Raw genomic sequence first — 13,826 nt, 5'->3', positions numbered from 1 at the left:
CTGAAGGTTCGTTAGTCCGAAAACTAAATGATTAACTAACCTTATTTCATTTTCGGACTTCCGAACCTTCGGAACATGTACGTAAGTTTCTCACGCCTAATTATAGCAAGAAGGCAAGACATATTCATTGGACCCTATCCATTCCAAAGATTTCTAATTTTATTATTTGAAATATTTGAAAATTTCATCAAAATTTGATGGAAAATATGAAAGTTATGACATTTTAAAGTTTTGCTTAATTTCACAAAACAGTTATATTCCCATTCTGTTTGGTATGCAAATGAGCAGACTCTTTTATGGAATATGAAATATTCTAATTTTCTCATCATTGTCATGTGAAAATGAGTGTATTCCTCCCTGAACATGTGGATATGCCATTATTTTAACAGTGTATGGTTATTAAAGTCAGGTTGGTCCTTATTGTCAAATCTGTAAAAAATGAAATATTATATAATATAATTCAAACAATAAAAAACAAAAATAGTGAGTGATGGACATCATCGACTCTCTCATTTGCATATCACTGAGTTGAGCATGTAACTGTTTTGTGAAAAATAAGCGAAAATTAAAAATGTCATAACTTTCCTATTTTCCATCCGATTTTGATGAAATTTTCAGCGTTACGCTTGTTGGATTGTTCTCCTTTTATTCAAATCAACTTTTTGTTGGAGTGGACTTGACCTTTAATAAATAGCTGATTGCATGAATATGTATGCATAAACACCATCTAATACTGGAAGGGCAATTACTGAATACCCTTTGTCCAAATGGGGAAGACCACTGGGAAGACATATCATTTGACCTTTGGGACTATTTTGTAAGCCTGAGTCGAATCGATTTTAAACTCGGTGTTCGATCGACGTCATCGAACACCGGTGCAGATTTTGCAAAATCGGTGCATCGAAAAAAAAAAAAAAAATACGTCGGCCAGCCGATTCGTTTGGTTTACACAATCAGTCATCAAAATATCAGTAATGTCCAACTTTACTACTACTTACTTGATTTCTATTGCCCCCAAAATGAAACCGAATGAGTAATTATGATGCTATTCACCATTAATTTGAAGTTTATTTCGATCATAGTTCGAGTCTTACTCGTCTGCTCGTGCCGAGATAATTTATGCACGATGAATATAGGTCTCACAGGCCTAATTCATTCCCCATAGACTCATGTGTTAAATTGGCACTTTAAAAAATTCATAAAAAATAAGGATGAAATTCGGGGGTCGAATGTTTACTACCAGTGGATAGGATTTATATCTGGCAATCCATATCTGACCAGAAAAGGGTCCCTCGACCGGCTCATTTCAAAAATAAATTGGCGTGTTTGAAGACACCGTCGGGGGGGAGCAGATTCATCAACTCAAACAGCAAAATGGCCCTAATCCTTCCGCCAGTCAAAATATAGTCCAAAATTGGTGATATTTCTTCCCAATTAGGGAAAAGGAAGTTCAGTAATTACCAAAAATAGAATCAGTGTTAGATGTACAATCATATGCATACACTTTGTCAATCAGCCATATCAAAATAAAAAAAATAGCAATGGGTTGGCTCGAATGAATATCTATGGCCTACCACTAGTAATTAGGCCCGTGAGACCTATAGGTCTCACAGGCCTAATTCATTCCCCATAGACTCATGTGTTAAATTGGCACTTTAAAAAATTCATAAAAAATAAGGATGAAATTCGGGGGTCGAATGTTTACTACCAGTGGATAGGATTTATATCTGGCAATCCATATCTGACCAGAAAAGGGTCCCTCGACCGGCTCATTTCAAAAATAAATTGGCGTGTTTGAAGACACCGTCGGGGGAGCAGATTCATCAACTCAAACAGCAAAATGGCCCTAATCCTTCCGCCAGTCAAAATATAGTCCAAAATTGGTGATATTTCTTCCCAATTAGGGAAAAGGAAGTTCAGTAATTACCAAAAATAGAATCAGTGTTAGATGTACAATCATATGCATACACTTTGTCAATCAGCCATATCAAAATAAAAAAAATAGCAATGGGTTGGCTCGAATGAATATCTATGGCCTACCACTAGTAATTAGGCCCGTGAGACCTATAGGTCTCACAGGCCTAATTCATTCCCCATAGACTCATGTGTTAAATTGGCACTTTAAAAAATTCATAAAAAATAAGGATGAAATTCGGGGGTCGAATGTTTACTACCAGTGGATAGGATTTATATCTGGCAATCCATATCTGACCAGAAAAGGGTCCCTCGACCGGCTCATTTCAAAAATAAATTGGCGTGTTTGAAGACACCGTCGGGGGGAGCAGATTCATCAACTCAAACAGCAAAATGGCCCTAATCCTTCCGCCAGTCAAAATATAGTCCAAAATTGGTGATATTTCTTCCCAATTAGGGAAAAGGAAGTTCAGTAATTACCAAAAATAGAATCAGTGTTAGATGTACAATCATATGCATACACTTTGTCAATCAGCCATATCAAAATAAAAAAAATAGCAATGGGTTGGCTCGAATGAATATCTATGGCCTACCACTAGTAATTAGGCCCGTGAGACCTATAGGTCTCACAGGCCTAATTCATTCCCCATAGACTCATGTGTTAAATTGGCACTTTAAAAAATTCATAAAAAATAAGGATGAAATTCGGGGGTCGAATGTTTACTACCAGTGGATAGGATTTATATCTGGCAATCCATATCTGACCAGAAAAGGGTCCCTCGACCGGCTCATTTCAAAAATAAATTGGCGTGTTTGAAGACACCGTCGGGGGGAGCAGATTCATCAACTCAAACAGCAAAATGGCCCTAATCCTTCCGCCAGTCAAAATATAGTCCAAAATTGGTGATATTTCTTCCCAATTAGGGAAAAGGAAGTTCAGTAATTACCAAAAATAGAATCAGTGTTAGATGTACAATCATATGCATACACTTTGTCAATCAGCCATATCAAAATGAAAAAAATAGCAATGGGTTGGCTCGAATGAATATCTATGGCCTACCACTAGTAATTAGGCCCGTGAGACCTATAGGTCTCACAGGCCTAATTCATTCCCCATAGACTCATGTGTTAAATTGGCACTTTAAAAAATTCATAAAAAATAAGGATGAAATTCGGGGGTCGAATGTTTACTACCAGTGGATAGGATTTATATCTGGCAATCCATATCTGACCAGAAAAGGGTCCCTCGACCGGCTCATTTCAAAAATAAATTGGCGTGTTTGAAGACACCGTCGGGGGGAGCAGATTCATCAACTCAAACAGCAAAATGGCCCTAATCCTTCCGCCAGTCAAAATATAGTCCAAAATTGGTGATATTTCTTCCCAATTAGGGAAAAGGAAGTTCAGTAATTACCAAAAATAGAATCAGTGTTAGATGTACAATCATATGCATACACTTTGTCAATCAGCCATATCAAAATAAAAAAAATAGCAATGGGTTGGCTCGAATGAATATCTATGGCCTACCACTAGTAATTAGGCCCGTGAGACCTATAGGTCTCACAGGCCTAATTCATTCCCCATAGACTCATGTGTTAAATTGGCACTTTAAAAAATTCATAAAAAATAAGGATGAAATTCGGGGGTCGAATGTTTACTACCAGTGGATAGGATTTATATCTGGCAATCCATATCTGACCAGAAAAGGGTCCCTCGACCGGCTCATTTCAAAAAAAAATTGGCGTGTTTGAAGACACCGTCGGGGGGAGCAGATTCATCAACTCAAACAGCAAAATGGCCCTAATCCTTCCGCCAGTCAAAATATAGTCCAAAATTGGTGATATTTCTTCCCAATTAGGGAAAAGGAAGTTCAGTAATTACCAAAAATAGAATCAGTGTTAGATGTACAATCATATGCATACACTTTGTCAATCAGCCATATCAAAATAAAAAAAATAGCAATGGGTTGGCTCGAATGAATATCTATGGCCTACCACTAGTAATTAGGCCCGTGAGACCTATAGGTCTCACAGGCCTAATTCATTCCCCATAGACTCATGTGTTAAATTGGCACTTTAAAAAATTCATAAAAAATAAGGATGAAATTCGGGGGTCGAATGTTTACTACCAGTGGATAGGATTTATATCTGGCAATCCATATCTGACCAGAAAAGGGTCCCTCGACCGGCTCATTTCAAAAATAAATTGGCGTGTTTGAAGACACCGTCGGGGGGAGCAGATTCATCAACTCAAACAGCAAAATGGCCCTAATCCTTCCGCCAGTCAAAATATAGTCCAAAATTGGTGATATTTCTTCCCAATTAGGGAAAAGGAAGTTCAGTAATTACCAAAAATAGAATCAGTGTTAGATGTACAATCATATGCATACACTTTGTCAATCAGCCATATCAAAATAAAAAAAATAGCAATGGGTTGGCTCGAATGAATATCTATGGCCTACCACTAGTAATTAGGCCCGTGAGACCTATAGGTCTCACAGGCCTAATTCATTCCCCATAGACTCATGTGTTAAATTGGCACTTTAAAAAATTCATAAAAAATAAGGATGAAATTCGGGGGTCGAATGTTTACTACCAGTGGATAGGATTTATATCTGGCAATCCATATCTGACCAGAAAAGGGTCCCTCGACCGGCTCATTTCAAAAATAAATTGGCGTGTTTGAAGACACCGTCGGGGGGAGCAGATTCATCAACTCAAACAGCAAAATGGCCCTAATCCTTCCGCCAGTCAAAATATAGTCCAAAATTGGTGATATTTCTTCCCAATTAGGGAAAAGGAAGTTCAGTAATTACCAAAAATAGAATCAGTGTTAGATGTACAATCATATGCATACACTTTGTCAATCAGCCATATCAAAATAAAAAAAATAGCAATGGGTTGGCTCGAATGAATATCTATGGCCTACCACTAGTAATTAGGCCCGTGAGACCTATAGGTCTCACAGGCCTAATTCATTCCCCATAGACTCATGTGTTAAATTGGCACTTTAAAAAATTCATAAAAAATAAGGATGAAATTCGGGGGTCGAATGTTTACTACCAGTGGATAGGATTTATATCTGGCAATCCATATCTGACCAGAAAAGGGTCCCTCGACCGGCTCATTTCAAAAATAAATTGGCGTGTTTGAAGACACCGTCGGGGGGAGCAGATTCATCAACTCAAACAGCAAAATGGCCCTAATCCTTCCGCCAGTCAAAATATAGTCCAAAATTGGTGATATTTCTTCCCAATTAGGGAAAAGGAAGTTCAGTAATTACCAAAAATAGAATCAGTGTTAGATGTACAATCATATGCATACACTTTGTCAATCAGCCATATCAAAATAAAAAAAATAGCAATGGGTTGGCTCGAATGAATATCTATGGCCTACCACTAGTAATTAGGCCCGTGAGACCTATAGGTCTCACAGGCCTAATTCATTCCCCATAGACTCATGTGTTAAATTGGCACTTTAAAAAATTCATAAAAAATAAGGATGAAATTCGGGGGTCGAATGTTTACTACCAGTGGATAGGATTTATATCTGGCAATCCATATCTGACCAGAAAAGGGTCCCTCGACCGGCTCATTTCAAAAATAAATTGGCGTGTTTGAAGACACCGTCGGGGGGAGCAGATTCATCAACTCAAACAGCAAAATGGCCCTAATCCTTCCGCCAGTCAAAATATAGTCCAAAATTGGTGATATTTCTTCCCAATTAGGGAAAAGGAAGTTCAGTAATTACCAAAAATAGAATCAGTGTTAGATGTACAATCATATGCATACACTTTGTCAATCAGCCATATCAAAATAAAAAAAATAGCAATGGGTTGGCTCGAATGAATATCTATGGCCTACCACTAGTAATTAGGCCCGTGAGACCTATAGGTCTCACAGGCCTAATTCATTCCCCATAGACTCATGTGTTAAATTGGCACTTTAAAAAATTCATAAAAAATAAGGATGAAATTCGGGGGTCGAATGTTTACTACCAGTGGATAGGATTTATATCTGGCAATCCATATCTGACCAGAAAAGGGTCCCTCGACCGGCTCATTTCAAAAATAAATTGGCGTGTTTGAAGACACCGTCGGGGGAGCAGATTCATCAACTCAAACAGCAAAATGGCCCTAATCCTTCCGCCAGTCAAAATATAGTCCAAAATTGGTGATATTTCTTCCCAATTAGGGAAAAGGAAGTTCAGTAATTACCAAAAATAGAATCAGTGTTAGATGTACAATCATATGCATACACTTTGTCAATCAGCCATATCAAAATAAAAAAAATAGCAATGGGTTGGCTCGAATGAATATCTATGGCCTACCACTAGTAATTAGGCCCGTGAGACCTATAGGTCTCACAGGCCTAATTCATTCCCCATAGACTCATGTGTTAAATTGGCACTTTAAAAAATTCATAAAAAATAAGGATGAAATTCGGGGGTCGAATGTTTACTACCAGTGGATAGGATTTATATCTGGCAATCCATATCTGACCAGAAAAGGGTCCCTCGACCGGCTCATTTCAAAAATAAATTGGCGTGTTTGAAGACACCGTCGGGGGAGCAGATTCATCAACTCAAACAGCAAAATGGCCCTAATCCTTCCGCCAGTCAAAATATAGTCCAAAATTGGTGATATTTCTTCCCAATTAGGGAAAAGGAAGTTCAGTAATTACCAAAAATAGAATCAGTGTTAGATGTACAATCATATGCATACACTTTGTCAATCAGCCATATCAAAATAAAAAAAATAGCAATGGGTTGGCTCGAATGAATATCTATGGCCTACCACTAGTAATTAGGCCCGTGAGACCTATAGGTCTCACAGGCCTAATTCATTCCCCATAGACTCATGTGTTAAATTGGCACTTTAAAAAATTCATAAAAAATAAGGATGAAATTCGGGGGTCGAATGTTTACTACCAGTGGATAGGATTTATATCTGGCAATCCATATCTGACCAGAAAAGGGTCCCTCGACCGGCTCATTTCAAAAATAAATTGGCGTGTTTGAAGACACCGTCGGGGGGAGCAGATTCATCAACTCAAACAGCAAAATGGCCCTAATCCTTCCGCCAGTCAAAATATAGTCCAAAATTGGTGATATTTCTTCCCAATTAGGGAAAAGGAAGTTCAGTAATTACCAAAAATAGAATCAGTGTTAGATGTACAATCATATGCATACACTTTGTCAATCAGCCATATCAAAATAAAAAAAATAGCAATGGGTTGGCTCGAATGAATATCTATGGCCTACCACTAGTAATTAGGCCCGTGAGACCTTCATGAATGGATGTCATGGCCATCGATCGTGCATGCGCAGTACTGTTCTTTAATCAAACCAGAAAATGGCCGGAAATTGACGCGATCAACGTAAAATAAATCTTGCTTTCATGAACAATATTAAAATCATGACCATAGAACATTATTTAATCGTAATATTTAACAATAATCGTAATATTTAACAATAATTTGCATATGATAATCATTAATATGAATTTAGAGCTTGATGTGAAACGTTTGTATTTCGTTTCAATTTTCAATGGCGGACATCTCATGACGATCGACTTGACTTCTTGAGTCGAGCTAGTGCACTTGTCTAAAAAAAATAATCATCACGTCAGGATTGATTCTCGAACATTGTCTACATGCAAAAACTCTGTTCAAGTTCGTAATATCACCATATAATATCATTTTACATGACAAAACAGAGAAAATTGCGTTTGATATTTTTCCCATCAATTTGAAGCTAGTTTGTGCCCAACTTTGGGCTCTGATTTCATGAATGGGAAAATATGTCATACGTCATCAAACACGCATGCGCATTGTGCTTATTTTCTCGGAGCTTGGAGGAGACGTCCAGAGATGGAACAACAATAGAAATAATCCCAGTATTATTTCTTCCATATGAACATAACATACTTTGCTGACATCGTCAATATTCTTAGTATGACCATAAAATCTTGTTAAATCGTAATAATTTAGATGAATTTAGGGCTCGATTCGAAACATTCGTATTTATTTTGATCGCATGCTCAATTGCGTCTAAAAAACTGGATTGTCATTATCAGGATTAATTCTCGAACATCGTCATAACTCATATTCCACAATCTTTCCTCATCGTTATATCAGCATTGAATAGCAATTCAAATGACCATCCAGAGAAAATTACGTATTTATTCCCATAAATTTATTTGGAGCTCATTTTGGATCCAACTACACAATCTCAGGCAAGTTACAGCGCTCTCCGTTGATTGCAATTGTTTGCTGGCGCTGACGTCAAGCACGCCTGTCGTTTCGGGAGAGTGAGTGTACGGAGCTGCGGACGGGGCTGGTGAATGGACTGCGAATGCTAGTTGACCGAAAATCATTCGGATCGACTCTGCGTGATTCATGTCTTTATTATTGTTTCATTTCAAACTTATATGTTGTCATCTGCAAATATCATTGTTGAAGATATTTTGGGAAGAATTCTGCTTTGGTCCCCGGCCTTTTTTGTGTGTTTTGTGATCATGGAAAATACAAACGAACTTTGCTCTGTCATCTGCTTGTGCAACGCTCACCCGGCCAACGCCAGCGCATACCGTCAGTGCGTAGTGCATATGCAAAGCGCATCGCATCGACGCAAAAACAAAAGACTAAATTTTCCCCGCCTTCAATATTCGATGCATCGATGTTCGATCGAATTAGAGCTGTCGAACACCGGTTTTCAAAATAATCGATATGACTCAGGCTTACTATTTTGACTAGTCTGCTGTGCAAACCCTTCACTCGACTGAAGGCCCTCACACACTTGTTGATCAAAGTTTCAATCAGGGTCTGTGCCTGCAGACTACTATTTGACTGGAGGAGGGGGGGGGGGGAGAATTAGAGCTATTTTATTGTTTCAGATGATGATAATCTCTTGTCATAAGATCAGTGTACCCTCTGTTCAGATATCAAATTTTAATTTCTTGCCTTCTGGTAGTAAATGACATGGGACCAACATTGTTCTTTTTGTTAAATAAGGTGCTTATCATTCAGCAATTTTGCGTCAACATTGGTTATTCAGTCTGCAACATATTGGTCTACACTAGTTGGTCTACTTCCATTTGGTCTACGGCTATTATGTCTATTCTTTTCATCTGTATACCTTTTGGTTGAATGACCATTAGGCCCACTATCTGTTTGGTCCACAACAATTTGATCTACTATCATTTGGTATACCATGGACCTACTATAGTAGGCATGGGTATACTAACCATTTGGTCCAGTGACCATTAAAGGACAAGTCCACCCCAACAAAGAGTTGAAGTGAATAAAACGAAAATCCAACAAGCATAACACTGAAAATTTAATCAAAATCTGATGCAAACTAAGAAAGTTATGACATTTTTAAGTTTTGCTCGCAAAAAATAGTTATGTGCACATCCCGGTCGGTATGAAAATGAGGGAACGGATGACATCACTCACTATATGTTTTTTTTTTAATTATATGAAATATGGAAAGGTCTTTTTTTCTCCTAATTGTCCTGTGAAACAAAGTTTTTTTCTCCCTGAACACGTGGAATTACCATTGTAAAACATTTTATCGTTCAGTCAAGTTGAGCCTTATTGTCAAATCTGTGAAAATTGAAATATTGTATTGTTCAAACAATAAAAAACAAAAGAAAAAGTGAGTGAGGGACATCATTGATTCTTTCATTTGCATGTGACTAAATTGTGCATAACTATTTTGTGAAAAATAAGCAACACTTTAAAATATAACTTAAAAATTTTACATCGATTTTTGATGAAATTTTTAGCATTATGCTAGCTTGTCTGATTTTCCTCTATTGATTTAAATCTGCATTTTTCTGAGGTGGACTTGACCTTTAAGTCTATTATCTATTTGGTCTCCTAGCAAGTGGTTCTAGGCATTTGGTCTACAACAATTGGTCTACTAGGCATTGGGTCTACAAGTTGGTCTAGAGTTTTGGTCTACAACCAATTGGCCTTCTAGGTGTCTGGTCAACTACCAATTGGTCTAATGGGCATTTGATCTTTTGGTCTTCTACCAATTGATCTAATGGGCATATGGTCTTTTGGTCTTCTACCAATTGATCTAATGGGCATTTGATCTTTTGGTCTTATACCAATTGGTCTAATGGGCATTTGATCTTTTGGTCTTCTACCAATTGATCTAATGGGCATTTGATCTTTTGGTCTTCTACCAATTGGTCTAATGGGCATTTGATCTTTTGGTCTTCTACCAATTGATCTAATGGGCATTTGATCTTTTGGTCTTCTACCAAATTGTCTAATGGGCATTTGATCTTTTGGTCTTCTACCAATTGGTCTAATGGGCATTTGATCTTTTGGTCTTCTACCAATTGGTCTAATGGGCATTTGATCTTTTGGTCTTCTACCAATTGATCTAATGGGCATTTGATCTTTTGGTCTTCTACCAAATTGTCTAATGGGCATTTGATCTTTTGGTCTTCTACCAATTGGTCTAATGGGCATTTGATCTTTTGGTCTTCTACCAATTGGTCAAATGGGCATTTGATCTTTTGGTCTTCTACCAATTGATCTAATGGGCATATGGTCTTTCAGTCTACTACCGAATGGTCTAATGGGCATATGGTCTTTCAGTCTACTACCAAATGGTCTAATGGGCATTTGGTCTTTCAGTCTACTACCAAATGGTCTAATGGGCGTATGGTCTTTTGGTCTACTACCAATTGGTCTAATGGGCATATGGTCTTTTGGTCTACTACCAATTGGTCTAATGGGCGTATGGTCTTTCAGTCTACTACCAAATGGTCTAATGGGCATTTGATCTTTGGTCTTCTACCAAATGGTCTAATGGGCATTTGATCTTTTGGTCTTTTGATCTTTTGGTCTTCTACCAATTGGTCAAATGGGCATTTGATCTTTTGGTCTTCTACCAATTGATCTAATGGGCATATGGTCTTTCAGTCTACTACCGAATGGTCTAATGGGCATATGGTCTTTCAGTCTACTACCAAATGGTCTAATGGGCGTATGGTCTTTTGGTCTACTACCAATTAGTCTAATGGGCGTATGGTCTTTCAGTCTACTACCAAATGGTCTAATGGGCATTTGATCTTTGGTCTACTACCAATTGATCTAATGGGCATTTGATCTTTGGTCTTCTACCAATTGATCTAATGGGCATTTGATCTTTGGTCTTCTACCAATTGGTCTAATGGGCATATGGTCTTTTGGTCTACTACCAAATGGTCTAATGGGCGTATGGTCTACAACCAAGTGGTCTCCTAGGTGTCAGGTCTACAACCAATTGGTCTAATAGGCATTTGGTCTTTTGGTCTACAACCAATCAATTGGACTACTAGGTGTCTGGTTGACAACCAATTGGCTTAGGTCTACATATCTTTTGGTCTACATGTTATAGCTTTTTGGTCTACTAATACCTACTGTGCATATGTGAATGGTGGAAAATCTGCTATTTGATAATCATTCGCATATCCAAGATTTTACTCAAGGGGGGGGGCGGCTTTGTACTTTTCAAAAGTAAAATATATGTATATATTTTGAAATTTGACTGAAATTTTGTTGAGCATTTTGATGCTATGCTATCTCTGATTATGATTTTAAAAGATTACTCAATATCTATTCTGAAATCTTATCCTTTTTACTTGCATCATTGTACTATTTCCATGTTTTGTATGTTTATATTTGGGTCTGTGATCAATGGCCTATGATTAATGTTGTGATGCACCCTTATTCCCGATAATCATAATTTCAAGTTTTTCCATTCTCGATACATAAAACAGATCTCGACTATTGAATCGTTTTATTTTGCTCATTTTCCCCTTTTTTTCTTTTCTTCTTCACTTGATTATTGACAGGTGACCCTTACTTACTACAGTAATATTTTAACAACTGAATCAACCGTTTCAAGGCTCACTCAACTTGCTAGCTCACTACAGGCTTTCAGTCTTTCATAATCACACCCCTAACAAAATTTTGCTCACTGGCATAATATCTATTGTCAGTCCAAATGAAATTCAATAGTTTATATCATAACAAACCTTTTGCGATAGCCCCCCCCCAAAAAAAAAAAGTCGAAAAATTGGGGAGAAAAAAAATGACCTCTGACGTCGAGAAGTTCTCTGGTTAGCTCTCATACTGGACGTTTCACTGACGAACTACGACAGGGAAACAGTTTCAACAGGGAAGTTTCCCTGTGTACCTTTCATACTGGACATTTTCCCCTTTGTTGGTGAACTTCGCCGTTGAAATTCACCGGGGAAAAGTGCAGTATGAAAGGGTTATAAGTGGCTAGTAGACTAAATGGTTATTAGACAAAAAGGTTATTGGATGAATGGGATAGTATTATGTTTAGACTGAATGGAGAAAGACATATTGGCTAGAGGACCAATAGGTGTTTTACATTTTTTTACTGCTATTTAACATGCATGTCTATGGGAAAATTGCTTCCTGACCAGAAGACCGGCTTCTAAGATTCAGGAAACATACCTATCATAAATATATGGATGGCAAACAAAATGTGAAGTTTTATTATGCTTTAACAATATTGACCTTGTGATAAAAATCTATGTTGTTTTTTTTGTGATATAAAATAGTATACAAGTCAATCACATAAATCAATCAAGGTGACATGTTTTATGCCAGTTTGTTGGGTTAGTTCCAAGTTCATATGGTAGAAATATTAGATTGTGTCCATTATCATAAGATACAGACAGTTATCTTATACCCCTTTCATAAACCTATCCTCCAATTAGCCGCCTTAGAGTAATGCGGATAATTCAATAAAATTGCGTTCATAAACTCCGAAAATAATAATCCGCACTATTTTTACGAGCGCCCGTCCTGAAAAAGGAGGATAATCGTCATGGCAACCGCACACACCCCCTCCGATGCGGTTGTGTTGGAAAAGGGTGACCTTGTGACTGCTCCATGGCAATTATCTGTATTACTTTCGAAATGCGTTCATAAAGTAAAAATCTGGTCTCGATGCTGCTATTATGCGGATAATAGCAGCATCAAATAATGCGGATAACTCTGGTCCTCCTCCGATTTTATGACCAAATTATGCTGCTATTAAAGATATTCCTCCTACAAGGCATTCTTTCTTGCCTGCAAAGCGGAAGCAAGACATAGGTACTGGTGGTGGTGTCATCAACATGAAATAATACAAACAACTAAACAAGTTTTAGAAATGTCAGAACTTTTAAAGTAAAAAGCTCCATTTTATGAAATTTGAATTTTACTAGGGTGATCAAGTGTCACTGATCATTTTGCACTAACATCAGGTCACATGATCAAGGGCAAAATTAATTTTGGTTCAATGAACTTTAATTATGTTGTGGACTTGTGCATATCAATTTGTTGTGTACAAAAAACGCTCCTCTTATAAGGCATAGAAATGGGACGTTTAACGCACAGTCACTAATACGCGCCGCTGTCTTCGCATCGTGCAGGCAGTCTACGTGTATAGTGGCGGGCTGCTACATTGCGGTGCAGGGGTGTTCAACTTACATATCGTGAGCGCACTCAGCTGCGTGTTTTCACTTCTTCTTTCTCTCCTTTTCTTGTCATTTTTCCTCGCATTACTTGTTTTCATAAATTTCCCTCTCACTTTCCTTGTTTTCTCACTCCCTTCAGTTTTGTAACTCTTCTTGATCACTTGCATTCATTGGCACACCCCCCGGTCAAAAATGGTACGGTCCTATCCAACATACACTCAAGTCGTCGCTGTACGAATAGTGAAATTTACGCGCTGCGTTGCCTAGCTATGCGTGTGTACTGTGTACACACAATGCCATCGGCTGAACCCGCCAAACTATAGTGACCAATTGCAAAAGCTTTTGCAAATGTGAAAAGTGACAGAGGTTTTTTTTATCCAATCAAAATCATTCTTAGGTATTCGCAATCTACA

The sequence above is a fragment of the Lytechinus variegatus genome, chromosome 1 (genome assembly GCF_018143015.1).
Source record: "Lytechinus variegatus isolate NC3 chromosome 1, Lvar_3.0, whole genome shotgun sequence".
NCBI lineage: Eukaryota > Metazoa > Echinodermata > Echinoidea > Temnopleuroida > Toxopneustidae > Lytechinus > Lytechinus variegatus.
Note: the sequence above shows the minus strand (reverse complement) of the source record.